The sequence below is a fragment of the Oryctolagus cuniculus genome, chromosome 4, assembly GCF_051225735.1.
Source record: "Oryctolagus cuniculus isolate XC-2025 breed Fujian yellow rabbit chromosome 4, ASM5122573v1, whole genome shotgun sequence".
Taxonomy (NCBI): domain Eukaryota; kingdom Metazoa; phylum Chordata; class Mammalia; order Lagomorpha; family Leporidae; genus Oryctolagus; species Oryctolagus cuniculus.
Window position 1 is genome coordinate 101,554,125 of NC_142870.1, and position 20,491 is coordinate 101,574,615.

Here is a 20,491-nt window from a genome sequence, read left to right on the forward strand (position 1 = left end):
TTTTCTATTATTCCATATTATGGGAGAAACAGGTGGTATAAATTCAAACTCAGACTTGACTCTCTAATAACTGATGTGCCATGATATTTTTCCTAGTGTCATGACAAATTTCTTTCCTGTATCCCCTTTTTTAAAGATTTATTTATTTACTTGAAAGTCAGAGTTACACAGAGAGAAGGAGAGGCAGAGAGAGAGAGAGGTGTCTTCCATCTCCTGGTTCACTCCCCAATTGGACACAACAGCTGGAGCTGCACCAATCCAAAGCCAGTAGTCAGGAGCTTCTTCCAGGTCTCCCACATGGGTGCAGGGGCCCAAGGACTTAGGTCATCTTTTACTGCTTTCCCAGACATTAGCAGAGAGCTGGTTTGGAAGTGGAGCAGCTGGATCTTGAACCAGTGCCCACATGGGATGCCAGTACTGCAGGTGGCAGCTTTACTGGCTAGGGCATAGTGCCAACCCCCTGGATTCCTTTTTGTCTAACGTTTGGCTGCATCATATAATCTTGATTTTCCAATATTTTTTCCATTTTCACTTCTTTGTCTCTATTAAATTATTGTGTTGCTTCTTTCCTCTCCTTTATGATCCATCTTTAACTCTGAAGTTCTTACACTACATAACCATTCCTTGATCATCTTTTGCAAATGGTCAGCTGTCCCTGGGTCTCAAGTGTTTCTGATAAGAAATCAGAGTTAAGTTGAAGTTTTATTTTCTTAAAAGAAAATGTGTCACTTTTCTCTGTCTTCTTTTTTCAAGATTTTTGCTTCATATTTGACTCTTAGAAGTTTGAATGGTATTCTTAGAGACATTCCTTGGTACTTATTCTGATCAGGTTTATAAATCTTTATAAATTAATGTGTTTTCTAACTGATAGAATTAAAAAGGAGAGAACGATCCAACATGGAAAGCGGGATACACAGCAGGCTCATACAATGGCAGATGTCCTAAACAGCACTCTGGCCTCAGAATCAGCCTTTAAGGCATTCATTGGCTAAAAAGCCAATGAGAGTATTTCAGGTATGGAAAGCCAAGACACTCTGGCAAAAAAAAAAAAAAAAAAAAGGCAAAACAAAACAAAAACCTAAATGAAAGATCTCTGCGAGTGAGATCCCAGCAGAAAGAACGGGCCATCAAAGAAGAGGTACCTCTTTCTCTGAAGGGAGGAGAGAACTTCCACTTTGACTATGACCTTGTCTAAATAAGATCAGAGTTGGCGAACTCAAGAGGCTTCCATAGCCTTGACAACTCAGGACAAGAGCCTCGGTTGATTACTGACGCCATAAGCAAAAGTGTCAATTTTTAAATCAACAACAGAAGTCACTGTGCAGTTACTCCCCATGTAGGATCTCTGTCCTTAATGTGTTGGTGTTGTACAATGTGAATTAATGCTATAACTAGTGCTCAAACAGTACTTTACACTTTTGTTTCTGTTTGGGTGCAAATTGTTGAAATCTTTACTTAATATATACTAAATTGATCTTCTGTTTATAAAGATAATTGAAAATGAATCTTGATGTGAATGGGATGGGAGAGGGAGAGGGGAATGGAAGGGTTGCAGGTGGGAGGGAAGTTACGGGGAGGAAAAAGCCACTATAATCCAAAGTTGTACTTTGGAAATTTATATTTATTAAATAATAGTTAAAAAAATAAATTAATGTGTTTTGCCAAATTTGCGAGATAATTGGCCCCTATGTCTTCAAATACCTGTTCTGAACTCCACGATCCCAATGACATATATTCATGTCTTTTGGTATTGTCTGACAGGATTCCTGATACACTATTAATTTTGTAGACTTTTTTTTCTCTTATACTTCTAGAGATGGGATTTCTAGTGGTGTATCTTTTGACTATCCAATTATATGTTTGGAGATTTCAATTTTACTATTAAGTACATCCATTTCTTTTAAAAATTAACTAACATGATATACATGTTTGTTGTTATGGGACACAATACAATATTTCAACACATGCCCATTGTATATACTGAACAAATCAGGCCATCAATGTTGCCATCTTCCTATCCTTACTTCAGACCAACCAGCTCCTCTCTTCCAGATCTTTATACAGTGTATGGTACATTATAGTGAAGTATAGTCACCCCACTGTGCTATACAGATACTAGAGTTCTAGTATCTAATTGTGCTTTGGTACCCATTTTCCAAGCCCTATCTACCTCCAGCACCCTTCCCAGGTTCTAGTAATCACTGTCCTATGTTCAGATGGACTTTTTAAAACTTCCACATATCAGTGAAAACATATGCTATTTGTTTTTCTGTGTTTGGATTATTTCAGTTAACAGAATGACCTCCAGTTCCATTCATTTTGCTGCAAATGTCAGGAGTTCATTTTTTATAGTTGGATAATATGAAATTGTATATAAAACACAATTTCTTTATCCATTCATCCATTCAAAGTGTCTAGGTTTATTCCATAACTTGCCTATCTTGAATAGTGCTGTAATGCATTTATCCCTTTGATAAATACAACAAAAACCAAACACTTCAATTAAAAATGGACAAAGAGAGGCTCGGTGCTGAGCCCGGGGAGGGCCGGGTGGCTGCCCTAACACCGAGCCAACCCTGTGCTCCTTGGCTCCTCTCCGCCCACGAGGGGAATGCAGCTCCCGCAAAAAAAAATGAAGTTCTAATAACTTGCAATGAACTGGAATAAAGGAATAGTTTAATTTTTGGTGTTAAAAACTTCTCAGATAGAATTGCCTGATTTTTCTTTTTAAGAAAAGGTGAATCATACTTTGTTGTACTACAGATTGTATACTACGGATGGGAACTATTCAGATTTATGATGTCAAACACTTTTCTTAGACCAAAGGTATCTTCCACAAAGGTAACAGACTGGGTAGACCCATCATTCGATGATTGTTTGGAGAATTCAGGCATTTCCACTATTCCTGCCACATCATTAGGTGTGAATAACTCAACTCGTAGAAGAAAAAATGTGTCTCCCACATTAGAAAGTAGCAAATTTCCAGCTAGAAGAAAAGGAAAGCTGTCTTCCTTAGAACTGATTTATGGTCTAGAAAATTCAAAGGAATATCTATCTGAAAATGAGTCATGGGTGGACAAATACAAACCAGAAACTCAGCATGAACTTGCTGTGCATAAAAAGAAAATTGAAGAAGTTGAAACCTGGTTAAAAGCTCAAGTTTTAGAAAGGCAACCAAAACAGGGTGGATCTTTTTTATTAATAACAGGTCCTCCTGGATGTGGCAAGATGGCTACTATAAAAATACTGTCAAAGGAGCATGGTATACATGTACAAGAGTGGATTAATCCAGTTTTATCAGACTTCCAAAAAGATGATTTCAAAGAGATGTTTAATCCTGAATCAAGCTTCCCTCTGCTTCCATATCAATCTCAATTGGCAGTTTTCAAAGAGTTTCTATTGAGAGCAACAAAGTACAACAAACTACAAATGCTTGGAGAGGATTTAAGAACTAATAAGAAGATAATTCTGGTAGATTTACCTAACCAGTTTTATCAAGATTCTCTAGTTTACATGAAGTTCTAAGAAAATTTGTGCAGATTGGCCGATGTCCTCTTGTATTTGTAATCTCTGACAGTGTCAGTGGTGATGATAATCATAGGCTGCTGTTCCCCAAAGAAATTCAAGAGGAATGTTCTATCTCAAATACTAGTTTTAACCCTGTGGCACCAACAATTATGATGAAGTTTTTTAATCGAATAGTAACTATAGAAGCTAATAAGAATGGAAGAGAAATTGTTGTCCCTGATCAAAGTTCTTTACAGTTACTGTCAAGGATGTTCTGATGATATCAGAAGTGCAATAAACAGCTTCCAGTTTTCTTCTTCTAAAGGAGAGAACAATTTATGGCCAAGGAAAAAAGGAGTGTCATTAAAATCAGATGCTGTGCTCTCAAAATCAAGAGGAAGGAGAAAACCTACTAGGGTTTTTGAAAATCAAGAGGCCCAAGCTATTGGTAGCAAAGACGTTTCTCTCTTTCTCTTCAGAGCTTTGGGGAAAATTCTATATTGTAAAAGAGCACCTTCAACAGAATTAGTCTCACCGCAATTGCCGTCTCATTTATCAGAGCATGAACGGGATCCAAAACTTGTTCACCCTGAGGAAGTAGTGGAAATGTCAAACATGCCAGGAGAGTTTTTCAATTTGTATCTTCACCAAAACTTTGTAGATTTCTTCCTGGAAGTAGATGATCTTGTGAGAGCCAGTGAACTTCTCAGTTTTGCAGATATCCTCAGTGGTGACTGGAATATGCGCTCTTTACTCAGGGAATACAGTGCATCCATAGCTAGGAGAGGTGTGATACATTCCAACAGAGCCCGAGGATTTGCACATTGCCAAGGAGGGGCTTCAAGTTTTCGACCCTTGCACCAACCCCAGTGGTTTCTAATAAATAAAAAGTATCGGGAAAATTGCCTGGCAGCAAGAGTACTTTTTTTTGACTTCTACGTGTCAGCTTTATGCCTCCAAACTCAGCTGTTGCCATACCTTGCTCTGTTAACCATTCCAATGAGAAATCAAGCTCAGATTTCTTTTATCCAAGATATTGGAAGACTTCCTCTGAAGCGACACTTTGGAAGGTTGAAGATGGAAGCCCCGGCCAACAGGGAGCGTGGAATGTTGGACCCTGAGAGTGGAGACAAGGTGCAGCTCAATGAAGGGCAGTCGGCTGAGGAGATGCCAGCTGAACCGACTGAGACCGCCCAAGCCGAAACCTGGTCTCTTCCTCTGAGTCAGGGCAGCGCGACGGAGCTTCCTGCCAGCCAGCCGGAGCCCTTCTCCTCCCAAGCAGACATGGAAGAGGACAGCTGGGTGATAGAAGTGTGAGAGTGACGGCCCTAGACAGCAGCCTGCGTGATGACCCCTTTAAGTGGTGCTCGGTGGTCCCTGAACAGGGTTAAGATGCTTTTCTAGTGAATTTCAAAGTTTGTTAATTCTTCACTCTGTAGAACTTCCTCACAGGGCACTGACGCTTCTGTCCTCAGCAAAGATCAAGCCTTCAAGTGATCTATAATGTTTCCTCTAGTATTTATTTAGTTTTGCGAGTGGTTTCGGGAGAGGAGGTCAGTGTGTATGAAGTGTGTTTGAACCTGATGCCAAATACCAGAAAATGTGAAGGACGATCCAGGACACGGAACTCTGGGGGGTTGTAAATATGAATAAAGGCAGTTCAGGATGCAGTTATGAATGTAAATAAAACTTGGTGCCTTATTTAAAGGTTCTATGGTCTCTGTCTTCTCAGATACCCTTTCTGTGTGTTGTACAGTGGAGTATTTTAGATACTTTTGGGAAAGTACTTGCATAATTTATATCAAAATTAAAATGTTGAATCACGAAAAAAAATGGACAAAGAAACTGAAGAGATAATTAGCAAGAAAATGACCAATGAGTATATGAGAACATTCTCAGTATCATTACTCATGAAAAAAATGCAAACTAAAACCACAATAAGGTATCATCTCACTCCAGGTAGTATGGCTATTATTAAAAAGACAAAAAATAATTGCAAGTGAAGGTATGCATAAAAGGTAATTTTTATAGTCTGTAGGTGAGAATATAAATTATTACATCAATTATAAAGAAAAGGTTTCTTAAAAAACAGACTAAATAGATACATCATATAGCCATGTTTTTACTTCTGCACATATATCCAAAGGAAATGAAATAAAAATTTAATCTATATTAGACTCTAATTTTTGTCCCTGTACTTTAGTTTTTGAAAAGTTTGAGAGGGCTGATGCCATGGCATAGCAGCTAAAGCTGCCATCCACAGTGCAGCATCCCCTATGGGTGCCAGTTTGAGACCTGGCTGCTCTACTTCAGATCCAGCTCCCCGTTGATGTACTTGGGCCCCTGAGTTCATGTGAGAGACCTGGAATAAGCTCTTTGCTCCTGGCTTCAGCCTGGCCCAGTGCTGGCTGTTGCAGCCATTTTGGGAATGAATCAGTAAATGGAAGATCTCTCTGTCTCTGTCTATCCCTTCCTTTCTCTCTCTCTCTCTAATACTGCCTTCCAAATAAATAAAATAAATCTTTCAAAAGTCTGAGAGACAGAGAGGGGCAGAGCAGAAAGAGTTTGAGAAAGAGTTTGAGAGAGAGAGAGAGAGAGAGAGAGAGAAACACCAGCTCCCATCTGCTGGACCATCTCCCAAATGCCCATATTAGCTGGGGCTGGGTCGGGGCTGTAGCCAGGAGCTGAAAACTCTGCCCAGGTCTTTCATGTGGGTGAGAGGTACTCGATCACTGGAGCTACTACCTATGATTCATGTGATCCACATTAGCAGAAGACTGTAATTGGGAGTTTAAATGTGAATTGAACTTAGGCAGTAATCTGATATGGAATTCTATTGTTTCAGTTGGGATCTTGACTGCAAGGTCAATTGCCAGTCCCTGTGTTTTTCTTTCTTTTCTTTTCTTTTCTTTTCTTTTCTTTTCTTTTCTTTTCTTTTCTTTTCTTTTTCTTTTTTTTTCTTTTTTTCTTTCTTTCTTTTTCTTTTCTTTTTTTTTTTTTTGACAGGCAGAGTGGACAGTGAGAGAGAGAAACAGAGAGAAAGGTCTTCCTTTGCCGTTGGTTCACCCTCCAATGGCTGCCGCAACCAGTGTGCTGCGGCTGGCGCACCGCGCTGATCTGAAGCCAGGAGCCAGGTGCTTCTCCTGGTCTCCCATGCGGGTGCAGGATCCAAGGTCTCAGGCCATCCTCCACTGCCTTCCCGGGCCACAGCAGAGAGCTGGCCTGGAAGAGGGGCAACCAGGACAGAATCCGGTGCCCCGACCGGGACTAGAACCCAGTGTGCCAGCTCCGCAAGGCAGAGGATTAGCCTATTGAGCTGCAGTGCCGGCCCTGTGTTTTTCTTTTAACTTCTAGAAATTCCATTTTGTCAATTTTTTGACAAAAAAAAATCCATTTTTGTCAATTTCTCACTGAACTTTTCTATTTTTTAATATATTACATGCATATTATTTTTTACAAACCTCATTGAGAATATTTAAAATAGCTGCTTTAAAAGTCTTGCCTGATAATTAAACCCCCTGCATTATCTTGAGGTTGGAGTCTGTTAGTTGTTTTTCCTTTAGAAAATGGGTTCTATTTCTCTGGTTTTAAAATATCATGTAATTTTTTCTCTCTCTCCACTCACCTCTCAAGGGCGAGCACGACAAAGAGCAGGCGCCATCTTGGACATACGTCATAAGCAGAGCAACCTCAGGTCTGCACCGGCCCTGAGCCTAGCAGAAAAACGTGACTCTGGGCGGGGCGAATTAACAGGAGATTAGGACCTAGTAAATTTGTGGTGCTACTGAACTGAGACTGTGAAAAAAGAGACGGTGGGGGAGAGAACTCACGGAATTAACGTGAGTACTCTCCAGAGACGCTACAATTCCGTAACTTTGGCAACCCAGTGGGAGACTGAAGGAGAATTTGAGCCCACTCTGAGGGCAGAACAGATTCCCTGTGTGGTCCTTGGGAAAGAGCTTCCGATCTCTGGCTCCTGTGGGTATATCATTTGCCTGCTAACTACCTCCAACTTCGTTCAGCTATGTGGAATTACTTCCCTTTTGAATCAAAAAAAGAAAGAGAGAGAGATCTATCACGCCTAACCTGGGAGTGTCACCTTTGGCACACCAAACAGAGCTCTCAGGCCACACCCATCTCAAGCCTCTAAGGCTCCATCAAAAACAGACAGTCCACTTAATCTAGAGTCATAGTATAACAAGAAAAAGCACCACAGTGAAGAAACCAAATATCTCCAATATGCCAAATAACAAACGCAGGTAATAAAAACCAAGGTAATAAAAACAAGGAAGTCACCATGACGCCCCCAAATGAAAAAGACATCCCAATTCAAGATTATGAAGATGATGACATAGAAGAAATGCAAGAAGCAGATCTCAAAAAATTGATAAGAACATTAAGAAGTTCTCAAAAACAATTTCTTGAACTGCAGAAATCCTTAATGGACAAGGTAGAAAATCTCTCTCGTGAAAATGAAATATTAAGGAGGAATCAAAATGAAACAAAACAACTAGTACAACAGGAAACTGTGATAGTGACGAGAAATCATAATGAAGTGAAGAATTCAATAGATCAAATGAAAAACACAATAGAGAGCCTTACAAACAGAATGGGTGAAGCAGAAGAGAGAATATCACACTTAGAAGACAGAGAACAGGAAAGGATACAGTCAGACCAAAGAAAGAAGAGGAAATTAGAAATCTAAAACATATTGTCAGGAATCTTCAGGACACTATTTAAAAACCCAACATTCGGGTTCTAGGAGTTCCTGAAGGCATGGAGAGGGAGAAAGGATTAGAAGGCCTTTTTAGTGAGATATTAGCAGAAAATTTCCCAGGTTTGGAGAAGGACAGAGAAATCCTAGTACAGGAAGCTCACAGAACCCCTAATAAACATGACCAAAAGAGATCCTCACCACGACAGGTTGTAATTTAACTCTCCACAGTGAAACATAAAGAAAAGATCCTAAAATGTGCAAGAGAGAAACGTCAGATTACTCTCAGAGGATCTCCAATCAGACTCACAGCTGACTTCTCATCAGAAACCCTACAAGCTAGGAGGGAATGGCGAGATATAGCCCAGGTACTAAGAGAGAACAACTGCCAGCCCAGAATATTATATCCTGCAAAGCTATCATTTGTGAATGAAGGTGAAATAAAGACTTTTCATTGCAAACAGAAATTGAAAGAATTTGTTGCCACTCGTCCAGCCCTGCAAAAGATGCTTAAAGATGTGTTACACACAGAAACACAGAAACACGGTCATCAATATGAAAGAAGGTAAAGGAAGGAAAGCTCACAGCAAAAGATCACAGGGAATTCAAAGCATATATTAGAACTTATCTTTGGCAAATGGCAGGGCAAAGTTACCACTTATCATTAGTCACATTGAACGTTAATGGCCTGAACTGTCCAGTTAAAAGACACCGATTGGCTGACTGGGTTAAGGAACAAAACCCATCTATTTGCTGCTTACAAGAAACGCATCTTTCCAACAAAGATGCATGCAGACTGAAAGTGAAAGGCTGGAAAAAGATATACCATGCCAACAGAAATGAAAAAAGAGCGGGCGTAGCCATCTTAATATCGGAAAACATAAACTTTACCACAAAAACTGTTAAGAGTGACAAAGAGGGACACTATATAATGATTAAGGGGTCAATACAACAAGAAGATATAACAATTATCAATGTATATGCACCTAACTACAGGGCACCGGTTTATCTAAAAGATTTGTTAAGGGACTTAAAGGGAGACTTAGACCCCAATACAATAGTACTGGGGACTTCAATACTCCACTCTCAGAAATAGACAGATCAATAGGACAGAAGATCAACAAGGAGACAGTAGATTTAAACGACACTATAGCCCAAATGGATCTAACAGATATATACAGAACTTTCAATCCTACAGCTAAAGATTTTACATTCTTCTCAGTAGTACATGGAACCTTCTCTAGGATTGACCACATACTAGGCCATAAAGCAAGTCTCAGCAAATTCAAAAGAATTAGAATCATACCATGCAGCTTCTCAGACCATAAAGGAATGAAGTTGGAAATTAGCAACTCAGGAATCCCTAGAGCATATGCAAACACATGGAGATTGAACAACATGCTCCTGAATGAACAATGGGTCATAGAAGAAATTAAAAGAGAAATCAAAAATTTTCTGGAAGTAAATGAAGATAACAGCAAAACATACCAAAACTTATGGGACGCAGCAAAAGCAGTGTTAAGAGGAAAGTTTATATCAATAGGTGCCTACATCAAGAAATTGGAAAGACACCAAATAGATGAGCTTTCAATTCACCTCAAGGATCTAGAAAACCTACAGCAAACCAGACCCAAATCTAGTAGGAGAAGAGAAATAATTAAAATCAGAGAAGAAATCAACAGGATTGAATCAAGAAAAACATTACAAAAAATCAGCCAAACGAGGAGCTGGTTTTTTGAAAAAATAAACAAAATTGACACCCCATTGGCCCAACTAACGAAAAAAAGAAGAGAAAAGACCCAAATCAATAAAATCAGAGATGAAAAAGGAAACGTAACAACAGACACCGCAGAAATAAAAAGAATCATCAGAAATTACTACAAGGACTTGTATGCCAGAAAACAGAGAAACCTATCAGAAATGGATAGACTCCTGGACACATGCAACCTACCTAAATTGAACCACGAAGACATAGAAAACCTAAACAGACCCATAACTGAGACAGAAATTGAAACAGTAATAAAGGCCCTCCCAACAAAGAAAAGCCCAGGACCAGATGGATTCACTGCTGAATTCTACCAGACATTTAAAGAAGAACTAACTCCAATTCTTCTCAAACTCTCCTTGCAGATGATATGATTCTTTATTTAGGGGACCCAAAGAACTCTACTAAGAGACTATTGGAACTCATAGAAGATTTTGGCAAAGTAGCAGGTTATAAAATCAATGCACAAAAATCAACAGCCTTTGTATACACAGACAATGCCATGGCTGAGGAAGAACTTCTAAGATCAATCCCATTCACAATAGCTACAAAAACAATCAAATACCTTGGAATAAACTTAACCAAGGACATTAAAGATCTCTATGATGAAAATTACAAAACCTTAAAGAAAGAAATAGAAGTGGATACCAAGAAATGGAAAAATCTTCCATGCTCATGGATTGGAAGAATCAATATCATCAAAATGTCCATTCTCCCAAAAGCAATTTATAGATTCAATGCAATACCAATCAAGATACCGAAGACCTTCTTCTCAGATCTGGAAAAAATGGTGCTGAAATTTATATGGAGGCACAAGAGACCTCGAATAGCTAAAGCAATCTTGTACAACAAAAACAAAGCCAGAGGCATCACAATACCAGATTTCAGGACATACTACAGGGCAGTTGTAATTAAAACAGCATGGTACTGGTACAGAAACAGATGGATAGACCAATGGAACAGAATTGAAACACCAGAAATCAACCCAAACATCTACAGCCAACTTATATTTGACCAAGGATCTAAAACCAATTCCTGGAGCAAAGACAGTCTATTCAATAAATGGTGCTGGGAAAATTGGATTTCCACGTGCAGAAGCATGAAGCAAGACCCCTACCTTACACCTTACACAAAAATCCACTCAACATGGATTAAAGACCTAAATCTATGACCTGACACCATCAAGTTACTAGAGAACATTGGAGAAACCCTTCAAGATATTGGCACAGGCAAAGAATTTCTGGAAAAGACCCGGGAGGCACAGGCAGTCAAAGCCAAAATCAACTATTGGGATTGCATCAAATTGAGAAGTTTCTGTACTGCAAAAGAAACAGTCAGGAGAGTGAAGAGACAACCAACAGAATGGGAAAAAATATTTGCAAACTATGCAACAGATAAAGGGTTAATAACCAGAATCTACAAAGAGACCAAAAAACTCCAGAAAAACAAAACCAACAACCTACTTAAGAGATGGGCCAAGGACCTCAATAGACATTTTTCAAAAGAGGAAATCCAAATGGCCAACAGGCACAAGAAAAAATGTTCAAGGTCACTAGCAATCAGGGAAATGCAAATAAAAACCACAATGAGGTTTCACCTCACCCCGGTTAGAATGGCTCACATGCAGAAATCTACCAACAAGAGATGCTGGCGAGGATGTGGGGAAAAAGGGACACTAACCCACTGTTGGTGGGAATGCAAACTGGTCAAGCCACTATGGAAGTCAGTCTGGAGATTCCTCAGAAACCTGAAGATAACGCTACCGTTCGACCCAGCCATCCCACTCCTTGGAATTTACCCAAAGGAAATGAAATTGGCAAACAAAAAAGTAGTCTGCACCCTAATGTTTATTGCAGCACAATTCACAATAGCCAAGACCTGGAACCAACCTAAATGCCCATCAACGGTAGACTGGATAAAGAAATTATGGGATATGTACTCTTTAGAATACTATACCGCAGTAAGAAGCAACGAAATCCAGTCATTTGCAACAAAATGGAGGAATCTGGAACACATCATGCTGAGTGAAATAAGCCAGTCCCAAAGGGACAAATACCATATGTTCTCCCTGATTGGTGACAACTGACTGAACACCAAAAAGGAAACCTCCTGAAGTGAAATGGACACTATGAGAAATGGTGACTTGATCAGCCTAGCCCCGACTGTTAATGAACAACTTAATACATTATCCCTCTTAGTAGTTTTTTTTTTTGTCTGTTCTACTTAATATGACTGGTTTAATTCTGTAATTTATACACAGTTATTCTTAAGTGTTGAAATTTAACTGAAATGTGATCCCTGTTAAACATAAGAGTGGGGATATGAGAGGGAAGAGATGTATAATTTGGGACATGCTCAAGCTGACTTGCCCCAAATGGTAGAGTTAGAAACATACCAGGGGACTCCAATTTAATCCCATCAAGGTGGCATGTACCAATGCCATCTCACTAGTCCAAGTGATCAATTTCAGTTCACAATTGATCATAATGAAAGGACTAAGAGTCAAAGGGAGCACATAAACAAGTCTAGTACCTGCTAATACTAACCGATAGAATAAATAAAGGGGAGAGTGATCCAACATGGGAAGCGAGATACTCAGCAGACTCATAGAATGGCGGATGTCCTAAACAGCACTCTGGCCTCAGAATCGGCCCTAAAGGCGTTCCGATCTGGCTGAAAAGCCCATGAGAGTATTTCAGGCATGGAAAGCCAAGACACTCTGGCAAAAAAAAAAAAAAAAAAAAAAAAAAAAAAAAAAAAACCTAAATGAAAGATCTCTGTGAGGGAGATCCCAGTGGAAAGAACGGGTGTTCAAAGAAGGAGGTACCTTTCTCTGAAGGGAGGAGAGAACCTCCACTTTGACTATGACCTTGTCTAAACAAGATAAGAGTCGGAGAACTCAAGGGGCTTCCATAGCCTTGGAAACTCATGACTGGTGCATAGGGAGATTACTGATGCCATAAACAGGAGTGTCAATTTGTAAAGTCAACAATAGGAGTCACTGTGCACTTACTCCTCATGTAGGATCTCTGTCCTTAATGTGCTGTACATTGAGGCTTAATGCTATAACGAGTACTCAAAGAGTATATTTCACTTTGTGTTTCTATGGGGGTGCAAACTGTTGAAATCTTTACTTAATGTATACTAAACTGATCTTCTGTTAAAAAAAAAAAAAGAAGAAATTATCAATTCCCAACTTGACTCTCACTGGGATTAAACATGATAATAGGTCTGATCTGATTTCATCATCATTCAAAAAATCATCTATTATTTTTCACTTTGTTTGTGTGGGAGCAAACTGTTGAAATCCTTACTTAATGTATACTAAACTGATCTTCTGTATATAAAGAGAATCGAAAGTGAATCTTGATGTGAATGGAAGGGGAGAGGGAGTGGGAAAGGGGAGGGTTGCAGGTGGGAGGGACGTTATGGGCGGGAAGCCATTGTAATCCATAAGCCGTACTTTGGAAATTTATATTCATTAAATAAAAGTTAAAAAATATCATGTAATTTTGGATTATATACTGAGTATTAAGAATCATATGTTGTAGAGGTTTTGGGTTCTGATATATTCCGCAAAGAGAACTCAAACTCCAAGTTTTCAATTTACAGTTCTTTTTGTAAATTTGTAGGTTGTTTTTAACCATAACTGGGCTGCTTAGAGGCTGCATTTTGAATGCGTAATTCAAGCATGAGCCAAAGATTTGAGCAAGAGTTATTTACAGAATTAGAACTCTATCTCTGTTTGCTCTCTTCTTGGCAGGATTTCCCACTTCACTTTCTAGTTCCTGTAGGTGTCCTGTACTCAGCCCTGTGAGTCCTCTGGGATCTCTGTCTGGTTTTAGCCATGTTACACACTAACTGGCCTGCCCTTAAGGCTGAAAACCATAAAGAATGGTAAACTCACTTCATAATATTTCTTTCTTCTACATCCTGGCTGTTCTCCATAACTCAGGATTTTGTTTTCTCTCCAGTTCCTGTGGTAGTTGTTTTCCATATTCCTTTCAGAATTTATAGTTGTTATTTATATGAGCATGGTTTTCTAGGAGATACTCATCCATTACCGAAAGTAGAAGCTTAGCCATGTTTTCTGAAACAAATTCATATTTATTTATGTCTGACTTTCCTATATCCTGTGGAGGAACGGCCCTGAGAAACCATATTTATGAACTGAGGAACACTGAGAAAATAGCTGATATTTCCTTCTTGGAGTGAATCCACCTGCTGAAGAATACACTGCTTATTCACATCTTTAGTCAGCCAGAGGCATTCTAAATAGATCAAAATAGTGCTGTTAGCATTTTGATAAATTAACTCAAACCCTTTGTATTTGCAAAATGAGGTGGACTACAGGGAGTTGGAATATAAGGAATATCACCCTTCTGATTTCTAGAAGGTAGGATTCTTTTTTTTTTTAAACTTTTATTTAATGCATATAAATTTCCAAAGTACGACTCATGGATTACAGTGGCTTCCCCCCATACCGTCCCTCCCACCCACAACCCTCCCCCCTCCCACTCCCTCTCCCCTTCCATTCACATCAAGATTCATTTTTGATTATCTTAATATACAGAAGATCAGCTTAGTATACATCAAGTATGGATTTCAACAGTTTGCTCCCACACAGAAACATAAAGTGAAAAATAATAGATGATTTTTTTTAAATGATGATGAAATCAGAGCAGACCTATTGTCATGTTTAATCCCAATGAGAGTCAAGTTGGGAGTTGATAATTTCTTTTTTTTTTTTTACAGAGGATCAGTTTAGTATGCATTAAGTAAGGATTTCAACAGTTTGCACCCCCATAGAAACACAAAGTGAAATATATTGTTTGAGTACTCGTTATAGCATTAAATCTCAATGTACAGCACATTAAGGATAGAGATCCTACATGAGGAGTAAGTGCACAGTGACTCCTGTTGTTGACTTTACCAATTGACACTCCTGTCTATGGCATCAGTAATCTCCCTATGCTCCAGTCATGAGTTTCCAAGGCTATGGAAGCCCTCTGAGTTCTCCGACTCTTATCTTGTTTAGACAAGGTCATAGTCAAAGTGGAGGTTCTCTCCTCCCTTCAGAGAAAGGTACCTCCTTCTTTGATGACCTGTTCTTTCCACTGGGATCTCACCCGCAGAGATCTTTTGCCAGAGTGTCTTGGCTTTCCATGCCTGAAATACTCTCATGAGCTTTTCAGCCAGATCGGAATGCCTTTAGGGCTGATTCTGAGGCCAGAGTGCTATTTAGGACATCTGCCATTCTATGAGTGCTGAGTATCTCACTTCCCATGTTGGATCACTCTCCCCTTTATTTACTCCATCGGTTAGCGTTAGCAGGTACTAGACTTGTCTATGTGAGAAGGTAGGATTCTTTATGAACTCTACAAGCCTGGCAGAGTAGCTGGTCTATTCTATGTTCCTATATCTTAGGGTGTGGTCACTGGGGAAGAGGTTCAGAGACATCTTAAGTATTTGGGTGAAACAGTGGGCTTTTTAAAGATTTATTTATTATTTTAAAGGTGGAGTTACAGAGAGGCAGAGAGAGAGAGACAGAGAAAGAGAGAGGGAGGTCTTCCATCCACCAGTTCACTCCCTAACTGGACACAAGAACTGGAGTTGGGCCAGGCTAAGCCTGGAGGTTCTTTCTGGTCTTCTATGCTGGTGCAGGGCCCCAAGGACTTGGACCATCTTCTATCGCTTTCACAGGACATAGCAGAGAGCTGGATTAGAAGTGGAGTAGCAATGACTCAAACTGGTGGTCATATGAGATGCTGGCACTGCAGGAGGTGGATTTACCCACTACACGACAGCGCCAGCCCCAACAGTAGGCTTTTATCCCACCCCAGACCTATGGAGTAATAAGCTCTGCAGATACTTGCATTCACATGTGGGTAATACCCACATTCATTAAAGTTTGAGAATCATTGCCTTGTGCCCACAGTCCTTAAGTCTGGTTGCACATTACAATCACCTGGAAAGCTTTGAAATCTTAGATTCTTAGAGTTTCTCTTTCAACTGTTGTGTTTTCAGACACAGGCTTTGGTACTTTTGAAGCTGCCTGGGCAATTTTAATTTGCTGTGAGTATTGAAAACCATTGCTTTTTTCAAATACTAGTTGCATTCTGGAAGGTCAATGGAGTGAAGTCTTTCAAGACATCAAGGGTAATAAAAGAAAAGTTACACTAACTAGTTTATCTCCCAGGGCATTTAGACAGAAAGTAAAACTAAAAATATGGCACAGACTTCAGGGTATCATCTGACATATTTGAGGATAAAAAGATGCTCTGAGGTCATTCTTCAATGGCGTTCCTGACTTGGAAACACTGAGATTGAACATGTTGATTCAGTCTCCCCATGATTGAAACTGACTAGGCCAACTTGGTAGTAAATCCTGTAAAACCCACTTAAAAATAGTAATTAGTAACCTGACTTTCACGGCTGGAACCCACTGTTAAAGAATAAGGCTCAAAAGGAACAAAGAAGCACAGAACAGGGGGCTTTTGAGTTTCAAGGATGTCAAGAAGAGTCTTGATTAAGAGGGCAGCAACTTAGTTTACTTCTCAGATGTGAAACCAAGAATTTACAGAGATTATGCTGTGCAAAAACATTAGTCTTTTGAAATCTATCAAAGATTAAAAACAAAAAATTGGGGCTGGCGCTATGGCATAGCAAGTAGAGCCGCGACCTGCAGTACCAGAATCCCATATGGGCACCGGTTCGAATCCCAGCTGCTCCACTTCTGATCCAGCTCTCTGCTATGGCCTGGAAAAGCAGTAGAAGATGGCCCAAGTCCTTGGGCCCCTGCACTCATGTGAGAGACCTGGAGGAAGCTCCTGGTTCCTGGCTTTGGATCGGCGTAGCTCTGGCCATTGAGGCCATCTGGGCAATGAACCAGCGGATGGAAGACCTCTCCTCTCTCTGCCTCTTCTCTCTCTCTGTGTAACTCTTTCATATAAATAATAAAAATAAATCTTTTAAAAAATAAATAAAAAGTGAACACACCAAAAATATTGATCATGTTTCTTCATTACAGAAGTTTGCAAAACCTCAACCTTGGTAGCCTACAGAGAGACCTAGTATGCTGTATTTCTCAAATGTATTTAACCGTGCAGTCATTTTAATTGCGCAATACCCATTAACGTCTTGTACCAACAATTCTGAAAGTATTCATTATATTAGGCATTCTTTTTTTTAAAAAAATATTTTATTTATTTGAAAGGCAGAGTTACAGAGAGAGGTAGACATAGACAGAGAGAGTCTCCCATCTGCTGGTTCACTCCCCAAATGGCTGAAATGGCTGCAGCCGAGCTGATCTGAAGCCAGGAGTCAGAAGCTTCTTCCAGGTCTCCCACATGGGTTCAGGGACCCTAGGACTTGGGCCATTTTCCACTGCTTTTCCAGGCCACAGCAGAGAGCTGGATCCAAAGCGGAGCAGCCAGAACTGGAACTAGCACCCATTTGTGATACTGACAGTGGAGACCAGGACTTTAATCTACTGTGCCACAGCACTGGCCCCCCAAGAGGCATTCTTATAGAACATACACACTAGTAATTAATGCAAACTTGGAGCATTATTTTTTACAAAATTCCCGATTACCTTTTAGTATTTACAATTTTTTTAATATATTCGAGTTGCTGGAACTGGATAGGCAAATTGTTTACTCACAACACAATCTCAGCCTTGGTATATTTTGCCCCATTGGGGTACACAATGAGGGCATATGTCAACTACATGTGCAAAAGGGAGTTCTTCACTCTCCATGTGGTACTACAAAACTGTAGATTTCAGAACTTATACAGGAACTTCACTATCAGAAAGAGGAGAGGAAATTTTCTCTATAATGAAAACAGTTCTTTATGAGAAGAGATGCGGAAGATCCCTGGGTGTTTCCAACAACCTTTTAACCTGTAAACAAATAGCTCCACAGTTTTTATTCTATTATTAATGAAATATAAGTGCAAGGAAATAAAGCTTTACATTTTTTCTAGAAATTTCCATCTCAGTATTTTTAATGTTATTCATTTTTAAAGACTTATTTATTTATTTAAAAGACACATTTACAGAGATAGAGGGAGAGATGCACAGAGAGGTATATTGTCCATCTTCTGGTTTACTTTCCAAATAGACACAACAGCCAGGGCTTGGTCAGACTGAAGCCAGGAGCCTGGAACTCCATCTGTGTCTCATATGTGGGTGGCAGGAGTGCAAATTGCTTTACCAGGTGCATTAGCAGGAAGCTGGATCAAAAGTTGAGCAACTGGGACATAAAGTGGCACTCAAATAGCATGCTGGTTTTCCAGAACCACAGAACCACACTGTCAGCTCCTCTTCATTTTTTTAATCCATGTTGTTAACAACATTTTCTCAGAGAACCTAGATAAGATAAAAACATGAAAATAATCATAGTTTTTCAGACTTTCATCTACTATCAAATTGGAACATCTTCATTCACTCCACATATTTTACTGACTTTACATGCTTTCCAGTGTATATCCTAGAAAAGTTCTTCCTACAAGAGATGACTCCCCAGAACAACTTCAGGACATTCGAGCAAACTTGCAAAACACCTTTACCTTAAAAGATTAAGTAATAATAGATTTTCAACCATTCCAAAAAATGTTAGTTTCCAGTCAATGATACTTATCAGTCTTATCTCTAAGATTGCTCCTCACCCCAAAGAAATGTGAAAATTGGAATTGTCTCAAAGTCTTTATGTTATGAGTTGAAATATCTGAAATTAGAATGTGAGGATCAGGAGATTGATGAAATGTATGAAAAGGAATGAAAAACAATGATCATAAGATGACTCAAAGATATAGAGAAGCAAATACATGAGTTTAAGAAATCCATGACGAGGACAAAGAAATTCTGCCAGGAGATAGATATATTAAAGCAAAAGCAAACTGAAATAATAGAAATGAACATTTCAATATGAAAAATAAAAAAAATGTAGTGGAAAGCTTTATCAACAGGCTCAGTGAGATGGAAGAAAGAATATCTAAGCTAAGAGACAAACCTCTGGAAATATCTTAAAAAAAATTGAAAATAGTGTTTGAGTTTTATGGGATACTATTAAACTACCAAGCATATATGTCTTAGGGGTACCTGAAGGTATGGAAAGATATAATGGATTAGAAGATCTATTCAGTGAAAATATAGCAGGAAATTTCCCTAATTTGGAGGAAGATATAGACATACAAGTACAGGAAGCACAAAGAACTCCTATTAGACACAATCAGAAAAGATCTTAACCAAGACACAAAATAGTGAAACTTTCAAAAGTAAAAAAAAAAAGAAGAGATCCTATGTGAATTAATGGTAAAACTAGTATTCAAACAGTATTTTATACTTTGTGTGTCTGTGTGGGTGCAAACTGTTGAAATCTTTACTTAGTATATAGTAAGTTGATCTTCTGTATATAAAGATAATTAAAAATGAATCTTAATGAATAATGGGATGGGAGATGGAGTAGGAGATGGTATGGCTTGTGGGTGGGAGGGTAGTTATGGGGGGAAACCACTATAATCTTAAAGTTGTACTTAAGAAATTTATATTTCTTAAATAAAAGTTTTTTTAAAAAAATAAGAGATACTAAAATGTACAAGAGAAAAATTCCAGATCAACTTCAAAGCATTGTCAATTAGACTGACAGCTGATTTCTTACCAGAAATCCTGCAGCCTAAGAAAGAATGGAGAGACATAGTCCAAGTCCTAAAATAGGACTAAAAAGTCAACCCAGAATACTGTACCTAGTGAAGCTGTCATTTATAAATGAACGTGAAATAAAGACCTTCCAAAGCAAACAGAAACTGAAAGAATTTGTCACCATCAGGTCAGCCCTACAAATGATACATAAGGATGTGCTAACACAGAAACAAAGACAATCAGCATGAGGAAAGAATGTGAAGGCAGAAAACCTCCTAATAAAATTACCTTTTTTAAAAAAAAATTTATTTATTTATTTGAAGGCAAGAGTTAGAGAAGTAGAGGCAGAGAGAGAGAGAGAGAGAGAGAGAGAAAGGTCTTCCACCTGCTGGTTCACTCCCCAATTGGCTGCTACAGCTGGGACTGTGCCAATCCAATGCCAGGAGCCAGAAGTTTCTTCCAGGTCTCCCATGTGGGTGCAGGGGCCCAAGCACTTGGATCATCTACTACTGCTTTCCTAGAACAGAGCAGAGAGTTGGATCAGAAGTGGAGCAGCTGGGACTCGAACTGGTGCCCAAATGGGATGCCAACACTGCAGGTAGCGGCTTTACTTGCCACACCACAGTACCAGCACCAGTAAAATTACCTTTGAAATGCAAAGCGAACAATTGACATATTTACAGAAAAGTGTGAAGACCAATTTTATTTATCAATAATAACCCTAAAAGTAAATGACCTAAATTCTCCAATTAAGATTCAGACAGGAGGGTGACAAAGGTGACAGAGTGTGAGTGGAGAATGGAGAATGGCGAATGGAGAAGGGGGCTGCATGTGCCAGAGACTTGAGCTTGTTTCAGTTGCC

The 20,491-nt window shown here is 39.2% G+C and overlaps 1 pseudogene; it reads left to right on the plus strand.

Annotated features, from left to right (window-relative positions):
* Window positions 1-2,799: 2,799 nt before the first annotated feature.
* LOC100344167 (cell cycle checkpoint protein RAD17 pseudogene) lies at window positions 2,800-20,475 on the plus strand (annotated as a pseudogene).
* Window positions 20,476-20,491: the final 16 nt, after the last annotated feature.